At 30.8% G+C, this 17177-nt stretch overlaps 1 pseudogene; it reads right to left on the bottom strand.

Annotated features, from left to right (window-relative positions):
• Positions 1–14737: 14737 nt before the first annotated feature.
• LOC149538247 (3-ketoacyl-CoA synthase 1 pseudogene) lies at positions 14738–16162 on the bottom strand (annotated as a pseudogene).
• Between the last annotated feature and the right edge of the window lie 1015 nt (positions 16163–17177).

Raw genomic sequence — 17177 nt, 5'->3', positions numbered from 1 at the left:
CAATGGAAGAAAGTCACGGCATGGTTTGATAGTGTTGCACTCATGGCAGTATTTGGACTTTATACGAGTCATTCATTTATCATTTACTTTAAACCCTACATGGATTCCTATATCTATGCATTTACTCTTGTGGTTGCTATAAGTGTAATCAACAATTTAACTTTCTTCAATTCCAATACCAAATAACCCCTACTACAGTTGGTCTTCTTTAAATTTACATCTTTTTAATTTGTCTTTTCTTAAAAAAACTATCGGCATACCTCTTGCACCTCTTTCTCGAGCAAGTACTAGTCAATAAATAAATAAAGAGAAGAAAGAAATATATTAAGATCTTTTTTGTGATGGTTAAGTTGGGCCAGTTGTGGTGGAAGAAGGGAGCTGACATAACCAGCGATCACAGAAATCATCAGTGTAATCAAGTTTTGTGTGGCATGGAAACCTGTGACTTCAATCATCCCAACAACTGCTCTCACTCTCATCAAAAGGTGACTGTAGCACTTCCCAAACAATAGTGTTACACTTGAATCCTGACTCCAATGTAATCTACAGCGCATGCTCACCCTTCTTTAGCCAGAAATAGCTAAAACATAAACTATTTTGAGTGACATGTATACATGCTCATCATTAGTTTAATTTAATGATGTATGTTTTGTATGTGTTGCACTTCCAACCTAGGTGAGATTGGCTTTTCTAGTATAGGGTTTGGTCCAGTGATCAACAACATTGCTGAAGTTTTTCACTAAGTTTAAAGGTATGTATATTTAACATCAATTCTATCTATGGGATCATAAATATGGTCAGCCTTAAACATCACACACTAAAGAAGAAATTAAGCCTTGGAAAAGTAAGCCAAACTTCGACTATTTAACACTTTTGCACTAGGAATCAAGTCTTAGTATGTGATGTTTAAGCCGTTCGCATAAATACTGATATATATGCCTACTGTCTCTGTTTCTTGAATGTTGTTTCGCCTCTCAATAGCTCTTGCCTATTGTCTACTCTCTGTATATTTAATTATTTCATTTCCATTTCACTATTGATGTATAATTCTTCACAGTTTTTTTTTACTACACTCGAACATATTTAAATATGGAAAAGTAAAATTAGAAATGACTGATAAATATCCAAGACAAATTTATCCAAGTCCCTTCGTATACTTTAATATCGAACAACCTACCTCAATCAGGTACTAATATTTAATCTTCCATATTTAATCAGGTACTAATATTTAATCTTTGAATTGCCTGACGCATTTAAAAAAAAGATTGGTTGTTGTAATAAATAACGCCCCATTTCTACAGATCGATATTAATTATTGCAAAAAATGGAACTATACTAATTTAATCTCGTCTTCAAAGTCTAAATAGAATGCATATAATTTAACAGAGGATTTATATTCGTATATCATTGTGGTTCCTACGCCTACAAGAGTACTTTTTATCTTGAAGTCAAAGAATTAAAGAATGCTTTAATCTATACATCAAGAGCTATTTGAAATGATAGGTTGAGAAGAGGGATTTGAAGGTAAAACATAATTTTGTTCATAAAATTTCACTGACCTTCTAAAATAATAAATTTGTTATGATAATAACTAATTTAACTATATCTTTAAATTTATTGAAAACATATGAATAATAAATTTATTACAAGTTGTTTATATAAGATAATTAAAAAAAAGGGGTTTAGGAATTTCAATTTATTATAAAAAATTATTTATTTTATGATAATATGATATTTAGTAACCACTATAACCATAATTTACATCTATTTATAACTTTACTTAAACACTATCATAAGTAGTAGTAAGCTATACCAAAATGACCATAATCCTAGTTAATCCATAACCCTAATTGAACTTCAACCATTACTCTAAACCATAAATTAATGTTCACAATTTTAACCATTAATGAACTTTATCCCTAATTGAGTCATAACTCTATCTAAATCCAAAATCTAATTTAATATAATCTTATAGATTAGAATTATGAATCAGTTTGGTTTAGGTCTATGATTCAATTTGGTTTAGTGTTAGGCTAATGACTCAAATGAATCAAAGTATGAAAACATTTCTTTTTTATCATGATATTTATATTGATTTTAGCAGAATAATATAATGAAGAAACAATAAGATGAAATCTACAACAATGCAATTTATACATTAAATATAGAGAGCATGATATTTAATTACATATTTAAAATTATATAAATTATCAATTCACAAGTATAAGTTTGATAAATTATTATTATGTTGGTTAGTCCATCTTTGAGTCTTCCTTAACATCTCTTTATTTATTTTCTATTATATTTGTAGTGTAATTATGTTAATTTTTATGGCATGGTAGAGCATATAATTTAAAATTACACACAAAAACATTAGTTACAAATCAAGTATTCAGTTTAATAAAATTCTTATTTTGTGCTAGTTATACAAAGTGGATCAAATTTTTTTCTCATATTGGACACTAGATATCAAGTATTGAACTTATTTGATGTTTCTTTTCTAATATTTTGCTTCTAGAAATCTCCTCTAGGTTTACACCACCATTATATTGTCCATAGTCACACAACATCTTCATAGACCTCCATTATCCATTAATTTGTAGTTGTTCCTCATCTCCAATATAGGTTTTACTTTTCTATAGAATGATCCCCTAAATCTATCACCTCTTGATAGGAAAAAATATATATTATGATATAATAGAATAATTGTATTTTTCATGCATGTTTTAACAAGATAGAGGTTACTAATTAACCAAATATTGTACATAATGAGTAGAGGATTGAAATGGAAATCACTTATTCGACAAGATGTCCAAGACATTCCCAAAAAAGGAAATCTTTTTTCAATGAATGATCTAGAATGGACACTTATCAGAAATGAAAATATCCAAGAGCTTGACTTATGTGGTGCTATCCCTCTTGGGAGACTTGCTCACTTCATCAAAGGAGAAGTTCTATTGCATTATGGCATAGAGACAACATTTCTACATAAACATCATAGAGAGCCCAAATTGGAAAACCCTACTGACCATAGGACTATAATGTATTCAAGATATGCTTAAACTTTTCATATAATTAAGCATGTCATACTTTTTATTATTTATTCATAATGTTGATTAATATATCTTTTTCTACATGTACTTAAATAGATATCATTGTGCTTTTGGGCCTGAGGATAATAGAAAAAAATCTAAAGACATGAATAAGGTGAAAAAGATACGAAAGTTTATACAAAAAAGGGGTTGCCAAACCCACTTTCTTGTTAGAGTTGTATATGGTAGACCACATGTTGATATTATCACATATAATGAATTTATCCATCAAGATGTTAATGGTGAATTTTTTCATGGAAACAATGACCCTTTTGGAGATCCAAGGACTAGCTTTGCGCGAAGACTATCAAATGAATGTAATTCATACATTGAGTCCTTATTAATGATGGATGTCAGAATTGACACAATTTATGAGCAACATTACTTAGACCATGGTCTAACAGAGTTAATGAATAAGAGAGATGCATGTTTACTAAGGAAAGATGTATTAAATGCATAGAGAAGAGTACGCTCATTTCAATCACAAAAAAATGAGGATGAGGCAAAAAGCGTTAGTTTGTGAGATTTAGAGGAGAAAGATAACTTCTTCTTTTACAAAACACCAAACACCATAGGAGACATTCCATTCATTGTAGGCATCCAAACACCTTGGATGAGAAAAATGATGGTCAAACATTCACATAATTCTATTATTGCAATGGACTCAACATTTTCAACAAATAAATATGGTGTAAGTATACAAGTGCTAATTATATTTATTAATTTTATTTTACTCATTCGTTTATTTTATTTCAATAAATTAATTTGTCAATGTTGAATCCATGTACAGTATGAGTTATATAAATTGCTTATTTTTTATGAATAAGAGGCTAGTGTACCTATTGCATGGGCAATATCCTCGAGAAGTAGAGTTGAGGATATAAATGAATGGTTAATAGTGATCTATAGACAAGGGAAACAATTGAGAGATGATTGGCATGTCAATGCATTCATGACAGATGATGCCAGTGCAGAAATTGAAGCTATCAGGTTTTTATTGGCATTAATTTCTATATTTAAACTAAAATTAACTCAATTTTAGTCATGATTTATGCTATAAACTACAAGTTTGCATTTTTTTTCTTAGAATGTTATTGATCAAGTATTATAATATGTAACTTGTAGGTCATCTTTTAATTGTCAAGTTCTTTTATGTATTTGGTATGTGCATATGGAATGGCTAAAAAATGTCTACAGGTGAGTCAATATTTAATCAAAATATGTCAATCATCACTTATTTGAGCATGCAACTTGATATTCTCTTTTCTAATATAGGTTCACAAGCAATAAGGATGTTGAAACAAACATGTTTGATAGATTAATGTATGCAATGGGTGATAATGAAAACACCACCACTCACTTAATCAAACAATTCATTGAGGAATTCAAAGAAGAGAAAACATTCATTGATTATTTTCTAAAAACTTAGTGCCATGATGAAACCCGTATTGGTATGTTTGTTAGCACTTTTATTTTATTTTTTATTTGTAGTTACACAATTTAATTTATTATTTTTAGTTGATAATATATTTTTATGATTGCTTATGTAGCAATGTTGGCAAAAAATCTTCGAAATTTTCCGCATGCCAATCAAGAAACTAATGCATCTATAGACTCTTATCATTTCCATATCAAGAGTCATTATTTAAGTGACTGTGACAAAAAATGTACAAGGAGAGTGGATTGGCTTGTCCATATGCTTCTTCATAGGATAGAGCCATTTTATAAAAATAAAAGATATTTGCAATTATCCAGATTTCTCACTAACTTAAAAAAAGAAAGATATTATAGAACTAGACTAGAGAGATCAAAAACAATATCAAATTCAGATTGCTATCCTTATGATCTCCCCAATACATACAAAATAAGAAGCCAATATGATCCTATGAAGTGGTACATTGTTAGGAAATTTGGACTAGATTTGCACGTATGTGATTGTCAATGGGCACAAAGAGGAAACGCATGCAAGCATGTGTTGAAGATTTTAGATCTTATAAAGAGAAAGCAAGCAAATGAGAAATATCAAGTTGTTGATAAGTTTCTTCTAATATTTGAGTATTATATAGATTTATTTTTAAAGTTTACTTTTTCTCTAAACTAACAAAAAATGAATTGAACTAAAAAAGGCGCTACTCCATTGGTTGATCGTGGTAATAATGGTGGAGAATAATATCATTGGTAATGTTTATTTATCTTTCATAGTAAAAATAATTATTGATTTTTATGGTTCTTAAACTTAATAAATTATTATTCAAAGTGTAGATGCATACAATCCATTAGAAGATCAAGAAGTGATTGGAAATGGAAGTGCTCAAGACCAAAGAATTGGTAATTCTCAATGCCATAAATCTTCAATTAAAATATTTTCTTTTCATTTTTGTAAAACTTCAATTTTTTTAATAGATGGTTGGAATTCATCGGGTCCTTCCAATGATGTGTATCAAAGTGCTTTGGATTATATGAATTTATTATTCCAAAATCTACCACCTAGAGAAGATGTAAAACTCATATTTACTAAATGTTTTCCTGGTACTGGGAACATGCCCATGAGATGAGTATCACCATGGTTTAGTCCAACCAAACTACATAAAAAACATATTGTTCTCCAAAGACGTAGTGACATTCATCAAGAATTAAATGTTCAAAGAGGCAATAAAGCAGGAAGAGTTCCAGTTCCCTTCCATATCTCATAGAAAGAAAAAGAAAAAGAAGGTCTTACATCACTCAAGCATAGCCATACAAGAAGAAACAACTACTATCATGGAACATCCTTAGTACATTTATTCTTATTTTTTTAAATAATTTTCATAACGATAATTCTTCCTATGATTTTATATGTAAAAATATTTGATTGTAGCTTTGAAGGACGGAGAGAATACATTGTGGCATCAATTTCCCTTCTCTATTGATTTGAACCAGTCAACAATAGATGAAATGAAAACTATAGATGGTAATGTTTAATGATTAAATATGTTAATTCATTAATTATGGTATTGCCATTATTTGTTGCTTCTAACCTCTTTTCTATACTTAATCAAACAATTAGCATGTACAATTTGTGAAACTCAACCATCATCAACTGTTGGTTTTATCCCCACTCAAGTGTCTCAACAAAGGATTTCAAGTAATTATGAATTTCACTATTACTTATCTATTAACTAGATATTATACGTGTACAGTGAATGACTAATTTGTGTTGACTAATTAGTTATACATGTCATTGCAAGTTTAGATGATGAAAAGAACAGTGGCAACATAGGCTACCATTTTTTATTGATATTAACCAACCACCAGGAAAAATGCAAACAATGTAGACTAGTGAAGGTTAAAAAATTATTAAAATATTTTTCTTACAATTTTAAAACTTAACTTTATAGTTTTTTTTTTAAACCAAAGTATGTTATATGCAGGTCTTAATGACATTAGCATGGGGATTTGTGATCAACCCTATTACAAATAATCTATATAGTTTACTATATTTTCAATGTTTTGATAGTTTATAATATATCTAATGCTACAATGATGGGTTAAGAGGAAAGAGACTTTTTCAATGTGTAATTTAAATTACCTCTCATTTTGACAATGATATTTTGGATGGAGTAGCTTGATAATTTACAATACATTCATCATTTATATATAGGTACTTTATGTATAAGATGTACCAATTATTTTTATTACAATTATGGATCTTCTTGACTTTAACTTATTTCAAAAGAGAATATAGTTTATTGTATTTTCTATTTTACTTACAAATTCTCTATTAGAGGTAATGAACTTGCTTTTCTTGTTACCAGCCCAAGATTACATGGAGACAAGAAACAAGTGATGCCATGGAATAATGTTTAGTAATGTTGAAGTGGTTTGATTACTAAGTTTTCAAATGCATTTACTTGATATCTTCATTAAAAAAATTTAAATGTCTTGTAAATGCTTTTCTAGTTAACTAGTATGACTATCTATAAATATATAGTTGTAATTTCTCAAGTCAAGGTATTTATCACATAGGTTAGTGGGATAGAAATCAATTGATTGAAAGAATGCTTCAAAAGTAATTAAATATACTTTTTTTAACTAGATGGACTATTCTAGGCTAGTAAAGTATTTTGAGGTTCAATCTTTAGTAATTCAAAAAATTGCTCTTTCTATTTCATATAGTTGTGTAGTTTGAATCATAACATACTTAGCTATTAATGTTTTATTTGCAACAAAAGTCTAAATAGAGACATGATAGCTTCAAATCAACTATACCTTCACTTATAGGGGTTGAAGACTATATCAAAGAACTGTGAAATGTTAGTAATTAAAAAAATTGGTCTTGATATGTATAGTTGCAATCAAAGTCTATCTAGTGAGCATTATTTTCTTTGCAACAAAAGTCTAAACAGGGAAGTGATAACTTCAAATCAAATAAACATTCTTGTATAGTAGTATGTACAATAGAAACAAAACTTTATTACCTAGAAGTTTATGTTATGTTTGTAATAGTAGAGAGTAGATATAATATATTTTACATTTAAATATTTTATATATAATATAAAACATGAATTTTAATCTAATTCTTAAATATAATACTATTTAAAATTATAATTAAATTTATTATTTTAATCAAAACCATTAAGAGATTAAGATTAGTCACACCTTATCTTATTTAAAATTTCTTATGAATATTAGATTACTTTTAATTCTCATTGAATATAATTAAATAAAAAATTAAATAACATCTAAATTCTAATATAATACATAAAATAATGAACTAAGTTCTTTTAACATCCACCTCTATAAAATAACTTTTAATATTTAATTATTATTATTAATTTACTAAATTAAGTATTCATAAATATTATAATATATAATTTTATATTTTATATCATATACATATTTAGTGCCTCTTTATTTCTCAAATAAAAATAAAAAATTATAATAATAACAAATATATTATATTAGTTCCATAAAGATACCTTCAAACAATAAAATCTTCTTCAAAACTAATTTCAAGGCATTAAATGCTTAGTTGTTGGAATGTTCAATCACACTGACCAGATTGGAAGGATGTGGATCCTACAGCACTAACTGAAAGGATTAGCTGAAGTTGGGCAAGTTGAGCATACATCGGCATGATACATTGTAGGTGATATTGAGCATGTATGCATCTCACTGAAAATAATTTACGTTTTAGCTATTTTTGTTAAGTTGGGCCAATTGTGGTGGAAGGAGGGAGTCGACATAACTAGCGATCATAGAAATCATCAATGTAATCAAGTTTTGTGTGGCATGGAAACCTGTGAATGTAGTCATCCCAACAACTACTCTCACTCTCATCAGAAGGCAGTTGTAGGACTTCCCAAACAGTAGTGTTACACTTGAATCTTGACCCCAACACAAATTAGAGTACCCTTGAATAGTCAAACCAAAAGCTTGACATAAGGTATCCAAGCATTGCAAGGCATTAATGATATTCTTCTCATCTTCTAGGAGAATGAGAAATGAGTCATCAACAAAGTAACCATTGACAAGTTGGGAAGAAGACAGGCAAGGAAATGCCATGCACTAAACCAGAAGAAATAGAGTGAGCAAGTAGGTAACCAAAACCTTCAATAGAAAGAACATACAAAGTCAGAGCTAGAGGGAAACCCTGATGGATAGATCAAAAAAGCCCAAAGGCTTTAGATTGAGAGTTGTTGATGGTAATACAAGCATTAGCATCACCAAAAAGCATCTCCACAAACTAGAGAAAATTAGGGCCGAAACCCAAAGCTTGGAGCATAGCCAAAATGAAGGGCCATTCAATTCAATCATAAGCTTTAGCAAAATCAATTTTAAAAAGCAAAGTGTGCTGGTTGGGCTTACGAGTTGAAATGCCTACCCCTAGTTGACTTTTCTTGTTCTTTGTTAGATTCGTTTAGGCCTATTTTATGTTTATGTTTATGAATATCAGTACTTGGCTACCAAATTAGATTAAATGTATTTCATACTTAGTTGATTTATGTGGTGAGTTATTTAGTTATTTTAGGATTATTTCAATGATGATACATATGTTCATTTAGTGACTTTTAGTTATTTCATGATGTTAGTTAGATGAATGATTTATATGCAGTTTTATGGATACTTGCCCCATATTTGCATGTGTATGGTGTACGTGTATGTTTTACTTTATGATTGACATTCCCAATGTGGTTAAGAGAGGGAGTCGTAGTCACCTACTAGTCAGAATCTACACGATGTACCACTCCCAACCATTGCCTATTTAGTTTAGATTATATGTGTATGTATATGTGTGGATTTTATGTAGATTGCAGGTACCAAGTATCAACTTCTCTGAATTGCCAAGATGAGCGTACCCTATTGTAGTATCCCAATGGTATAAGTGGGGATATAATTCTTGAGTCCAAATCCTAACCTAAGCCAATTATCCTAGAAAGTAGGACAAGTATCTGAGTTGTTTACCTGTCTAAATTCATCAAGTGATGTGAATTCGTGATTTTGACCTAGGAGTCTAATTATATTCTTTGTCTTCAGTTGAGCTTTCAGATTTAGTTTTGTAGGGTCTAGTGTGATTTTTAGTTATAATTAAATCATATTAAAAGATAATTTAATGATTTAATTTAATAGAATTTTATATTAAAAAATTAATATTTAATTATATTTAATTAATTGAGAAATTAATTAAATAAAAGAATTAAATTTTAAAAATTTATTAAAGTTCTAATTTTGGTGTGTTTATATTTCTTTAATTTAATAATTATTATTTAAGACTTTTATTTTAAATAATAAACTCTAAATAATATTATTAGTCGAATTAATAAATATATTATTTTAAAAACGTCTCATGATTTAATAAGAGAGGGAAAGCATTAATTTAACAAAATTTATTTTAATTAAATTGTATAAATCTAGTGCATGAAATTAAAATATAACAAAATAATAAAAGATAAAGATCAATGAGTCTTCTCACATGATTACATAATTAAAGCCCTAAACTTATGGGAGAACTCTTTATCAGAGATCTAGAGCTCATTTTACAATAACCAGGGTTTTGGAGTAGTAATTTCTGGGAAGAAGATTTTCAAAGGGAGGGAGATCATTTTCCAGCTTGATGCATTGTCAAATTAGTAACAAATTTGGATAGAATCTTGTGGGTTTATTTGTATAGTAGTTTTTTGTTCTCCAAATATATGTATTCTTCATGTATGTTGTGTTTCTAGGTTCAAAAATGTTATTTGGGTTGAAACCCTTGTAGACGAATTCATTATTCTTCATTTTGAAATCATTTGTATATGGATCATTAATTAAAAACCTTCATTTGATTTAAACTGGGTGAAATGAAATAGATTTATTGAGATCAAGTTGTGGTTTTTGAAAAGAAAATTAGTTTTTTTTTTTAAGTTTTTTGATTGTTTGAACTGAGTTTTTATACCAAGGTTATGTTAGAGAGTTTATCAAAATAATAATAATAATGTAATTATAAATTACCATGTAAGTACATTATTAAATATTAAAAGGAGGAATGCAAATTTAATTGTGGGGGGCATTACATTTTATGTTTTTATTTGAAAAAACATATAAATAAAAACATAAATTTGGGTGGGCGGGAACCACCACCTTGACCCCCCTTTTTCCTCCCTGTGGCTTTCTTTATATGTTTATTTATATATTTTTTTTAAATAAAAACATAAAATGTAATGCCCCCCACAATTAAATTTGCATTCCTCCTTTTAATATTTAATAATGTAATTACATAGTAATTGAATGTGAAGTTAATTGTGGGGGGCATTGTGTTTTATGTTTTTATTAAAAATATATAAATATAAATATAAATTTGAAAGGGCGGGGAACACCGCCCCCTCAACCACCTTTCTCCTCCCCATGGCTTTCCTACCTGACATCGGTCTTATTACTGTTGATGTGCAACATGTATTGCTGCAACAACAACAATACTATGTACTGCTACTGCAGTAGCTTTACTACCGGCTGTGTGGGCCTAAAGCACTTATTTTTTAATATGTTTTTTTTTAATAGTTTTTTTATTATTAAATTTTAAATAATTTAATAAATATTTTTAAATATACTTTTTTTTTTTTTTTTTTGTAAATATTACATTTAACTACATAAATATTATTATTTTAATAGCTTTTATTAATAATTTAATATGGATTATTTTATTAATAAATAAAAATAACTATTATATTTAAGAATTTAATGGTTACTGATTTTAATTTTAATAATATCTAATTGAAGTCTTTAATTAATTTATTATTAAAATGTAATTGTACAATAAAGTGTAATTTGAGAAGTTGGAAAATTTGGTTATATTGGATTTTTTTTTATGATACAATCTTTATATAAGAATAATTTATAATACTAGGGAAATTTGTATTAATCAAAAAACCTTAGTCATTATAAAACTTTGAAATGAAAATGAACACTAGAACCTTGATTTTTATCAAATCTTTGTGTTTTGAAAACTAAAATGGAAACTTGGAAACCTTAGTGATAATTGAACTATAGTGTTTTCAAAACTCAATGAATTGTGAAATTTACTTTTGTGTGTACTTTATGTGACATGTGGGTTACTGTTATGGGTTTCGGGTTTGCCTTAGCTATGACTAAATCAAGATGTTTACCAGAGGCTTGGGGGTTTTGTTGTGTGATGATGTTAAGCATCTGATCTTTTAAACTTGACCATTGTGATGTAGTCACATGTCTTCTATGATGAGTTTGATCTATTGGTTGTTATTGCTTTCCAGTTTCTCTTGTGTATAACTGAAGTGAATGGTGTGACTTTTCTAGTGTAACCTTTGAGTATTCGATCAATTATCTTTGGATTTCTTCCCAATTGCTTGTATAGGACTGAGGTGACTCTAGGATTTGTTTTTAATGATGTCATTTTATGTCATAGTTTGGCTTATGTTTACTTGACTTTGGACCAGTCCTGTTAGGATGATGGTATTAGTGAAATGTGGTTATGATCAGTAATGTTTTCAATATTTTTTCAATTGCTTGTTTAAGAACTGATAAGTGATTTATGGTCGTATGTGACCTACTGCTTTTATTGAGCTTAGGGTAGGTTATCTGTATGTCATGTTGGAAAGTGGCTTGTAATGGAGGCTGAGGCCCTAAAGAGGTTATCGAGTAACCCATTGTAGGTTATTTTAATAAGTGATAACATTTCATTAAATGGGTTAAAATGAATTAATAAGATAAGGTGCTACATAAAGTCACAAGGTGGTGTGGAGTCCTAAGGGACTGCCAGGGTAACCCTAGAGTTGACTTGTTAGTATGCCTTGTCTATACGAAAGGATATTGATGCCGCATAGAGACACTAGGGGGGCAGAGTCCATAGTGGCTACCCAAGTAACCTTAGAGTTGGCTCATGCAATAACACTCTCCCACTTGCATAGTAGATTTCCTACATGTCTTTGTTGCCTATGGGATTAGTTTATACTTGTGTCTTGGTACCCTTTGAGATAGTTTACTTTCAGGTGTTTCCTTGACCTAGATGTTGGTTTTGACTTGTGTTTTAATTTTTTTTTGGGACTTGAGTTTATCTCCTCGGCGTGATGGGAGTGGACTATTTAGGTTCCACAAGATCAGGTGGTAGTGCATTTTTCTTATACCATTGAGATCCAACCATTGGATGTTGTTGCTGGATGTGTTTGTGCAGATGTACCTTTCTTTTTGTTCATATAATTTCTGATGATGGTTATTCTCTATTGTACGGTACTTTATTATAAGAGATCTTATGAGATGTTGTATTTATTTTATGATGTATATTCTTTAAGCCTTTCATACCCTGTGACTTGTATAATGGATGATTGTGCATTCTAATTATTGCCAAGTGACATTATGTAATTATATATTGTTTAAATGGATTTCTACTTGTAATAATTCTATGAGGTGAATTTTGGTTATGTGTTAGATTTAATGTTAATAAAATTAAATGTGATTCAACGTCATGGGACCCTTAAGAATTGTAATCTGTTTTATGGTATGAGTTTTAATCATTGTTTGTTAATGCTTTCGCTATATTATATTTATTTTTGTTAATTTATTATTTTTCAAAAAAAAAATTTGCTAAACTTAGTAAAACTTTAGGTTAATTTATTTTGAGTTCCCTAAGGAGGCGTTACACTAGCCCATTTCATTCCTTCCTAAACAACAATGATGTTTTTAAGAATATACCTAGATTTGATAGAACCAGTTTTCTCAGGTCACACAATTAAGTGAAGAAGATGCTGAATCTTAAGAGCTAAGGCCTTAACAATTATTTTGTATGACACATTAAGCAAGATGATGGGTTTAACTAAAATATTAATGCGTGTGGATTTTTGAAAATTGGAGTTCATATTAACCTTAGTTTTGTAATTGTTTGTAAGATACAAAACTTGAAAAAGATATTTTCTTCTAATCAATAAATATATATATATGAATGTTTAAACACCTCCTTTGTTATGTCTAAACCTTACTATATTCTAAATTTTCATATATCCATTGAATTCATAAAAATGGAAATCTCTCACATAATAATAGGCCTATGTGTATGTATATATATGTATACACACACACACACACATACCTTCACTTTAATATTCACCCCTTCTCTTGTATAGTAACTTCCTATGGTAAGAATTAACAATAATCGGCTAGAAATCTTTAAAATAAAATAAAATATCATATAATATAAAATACATTATTTTCCAATATGAGAGCCATATTTTCTGTCTTTGTTTAATTTGACCTTTTATTTAAGATTTTGATGAGATAATATTTCAATAAGCATTATAAAAACATCAATATCACTCATCAACTAGTTTGTCTATCGAAATAGATGAGAAAATAATATATTTAGTATTATTGAATAAAAATAAATTTCCAACTATTCTTTGTTTCAATTAATCATACAAAAATATAAATTATATTGATAAGATGGTTTAACTATGACTTTGTTGTAAATAGATGGTAGAAAGAACATAAAGTATTTATTATTATACTATTAAGAGCTTACTGTGCCAAAACATAATTATTACTGATATAAGTTTTCTCACTACATGGGTGTAAAATGAATATTTTCCAATTGATTGGTGTTTGTGTTTTAGTCTTTTATAATTATCAATCTTTAAAATCATATGAGGGATATAGGGGAACGGTTAGAAAAGAAAAAAGTCATAGACAAACACCATCAAGAAAAAATTCCATTATAATTATCCCAAAGATTGTATGATGTGATTGGAATTTTGTTTAATCGAAATGACTTCATTAATAACAATGCCAATTCTTCTGTAGTATCCATGCATTTGGAGGATAATCAAAGTACAAGCCATAATGACCAAGAGCCTATAAAGTTCATTATAAATTAAAAATGGTATAAAGATAATCAAAAATTTTTGAGTAGATGAACTTTGGCAAAAGAAAATTTTAATAGTGTATTTACCTAAAGAAGACAAAATAATAAAGGTCTAAATATTATATTTCCAATGTTTTAATATGTACAAAAGATAGTATGAGAAAGCTTTCTAGGTCAACACTACAGTGACATGATTTGATATATATAAAACTATCGGTATAACTCTTTGCACTCTTCAAAGGTGCAAGTGCTAATAAATAAATAAAGAGAAGAAAGAAAGATATTAAGATTTGTTTGGTGATGGTTAAGTTGGGCCAGTTGTGGTGGAAGGAGGGAGACGAGATAACCAGCGATCACAGAAATCATCAGTGTAATCAAGTTTTGTGGGGCATGGAAACCTGTGAATGCAGTCATCCCAGCAACTACTCTCACTCTCATCAGAAGGCGGCTGCAGCACTTCCCAAACAGCAGTGTTACACTTGAATCCCGACCCCAACGCAATCTGCAGCACGTGCTCGCCCTTCTTCAGCCGCCTTTTCGCTTGCATGTACGCCACCTCGTACCACACTCCGCTACTCGACGTGTTGCCAAATCTGTACAGCGCCATACGTGACGGCTCCAAATCATACTCACTCAGCCGCAGCCTTTTCCCCACTCCGTTGATCACCGCCCGCCCGCCAGGATGAATACTCACGTGCTCCGCCGCCTTCTTGAAGTCCGGAACATACGGCTCCACGTCCACCGCCATCTTCGTCCACACCCAATTGGCGGCGTAGCGCAGCTGCTCATGCAACGGGAGCACTTTGCGGCCGAGTGTGGATAAGTTCCGTTGCATGGCCCTGCCCGCCACGTCGATAAGTGACGGCCGCAGACGGACGCCGTACACACCGTCGTCGTCCTCCGTCACGAATATGCAGCCGTATGCCTCGTCGTCCGCCGCCAGATTCGTTCTCACCGTGTGCACCAGCCGCAATTTAGCCCTGCCGGCGTCTCCAGGCTTGTTGGAGAGCAGAACAGCGGCGCCGCCGATTCGGAACAGGCAGTCGGGTAACATGAAGCTCCTGTCGTTGCCGGGATAACGTGAATTGACGGTCATGCTCTCCGTCGAGATAATTAGAACGTATGAGTTGGGATTTACGAGCAAAAGATCTCTGGCCATATTGACGGCTAAAATTCCAGCGCTGCATCCCATGCCGGAAATATTATACGTCTTCACGCTCTCCTTCATCTTGTAGTGGTTCGCTATGACGGCCGCGTGTGACGGCGCCGGCGTGAAGGCCGAGACCGTTACAATCATTATGTCGATTTCTTGCGGCTTTACCTCTGTTTTCGCGAACAGCTCGTCCGCCGTCGCGATGAAGGCTTCTTCCATTTCGACACGTGCTTCTTCCATTGTCGCCGCCATTTCGTCGTTGAACAAGAAGCGCGGCAGCGATGTTTCTTCCCCCAGACCGGAGCGCAGTAATAATTTCCACTGGAATCTGCAATGTTCTGCAATGATTGGCTCCTTCTTTCCAGACAGGTATATGCTCATCTCTGTGTTTACGTGCCGTTCTGCTGGCGGCTTGTAGCACGTGAAGTCGACGAGATAGCACTCCCGCCGCCTTCGACGAACTAGCAGCCATACCAGCACCGCCGCCGCCGCCGCCACTGCTGCCATCTTCCCAAATGGCTGCGCCGCCTCGGTACTCGCCATTAGCGTGCAGAGAAAAGCATCCCAGTGCTTCATAGTGGCGATTCTGTCGAGAAGAGAAATTATAGAGATTCTTCAAGAATAAGTTATAGTGCCTCTTTAAATACCAATTTGGCAAAGATTTCTATAATTAATTTTGCAAATGCGGTAGGCTGCCTAAATAACTAGTTTGGTGGATTGTGCTGAAATTTAGCTATACATTAAATTATATATTTAATTATATAATGACATTTAGGCAACTAGAAAATGCTATGTATTTATGTGGAATTGACGGGTATGTTTGAAAACAAAATAAATTTTTAAGAAAATTTAGTGTGAATTCCTATTGATTTTAATGGTAAACAGTAGAAAACAACACAATGCTATGTATTTATTTGTGTTGTGACAGTTAGTTTCAATTACATGGACGGGTATCTTTGATTAGTTTTTAAAATTTTAGAAAAATAATAGCTTTTCAAAAAAAAATTAGTGTGAATTTCTATTGATTTTAATAACAAACATTTTTTTAATCTAAAGAAAAAAAATTGAAAATTTTAAGTTTCAGATGCATTTTGTCATCACCTGCGCCCAATTATACAATGACACTTAGTTAAATACAAAATGCTATATATTTATGTGAAATTTAGTTTCAATTATATAATCACATTTAGTTAAACCAAAAATGCTATACGCTTATGTATTGATATTTAGTTTTATTAATTATATAGTGACATTTAGTTAGATTAAAAATGTTATGTAGTGACATTTATTTGTGGCTTGATAGATTATTGGTTTTGTTTTTTTTGGCAACATGTCAAGCATTAATTGTTTTCAATCTTTATGGGAATACAATTTATTTGATGTCACCTAATGTTTGACATTAAACCAAAGCAGTTATAGGTTCCATGAATGATTGATTTTTTGCAAAGTAACAATCTTATGAATACTATAGAATACTTACATATTTATTGTTGTTGATATAATTGTAGACACCTAAATGTATCCCCACATGAAATACCCTAAATGTTCTTGTATGAATAAGTAGTTTGGAGGACCCCACTCACATTTACCA

Source organism: Cupressus sempervirens, chromosome 9, assembly GCF_028749045.1.
Source record: "Cupressus sempervirens isolate cs-2001-9-10 chromosome 9, ASM2874904v1, whole genome shotgun sequence".
Lineage (NCBI taxonomy): Eukaryota > Viridiplantae > Streptophyta > Pinopsida > Cupressales > Cupressaceae > Cupressus > Cupressus sempervirens.
This window is presented reverse-complemented; position numbering and strand designations above follow the sequence as displayed.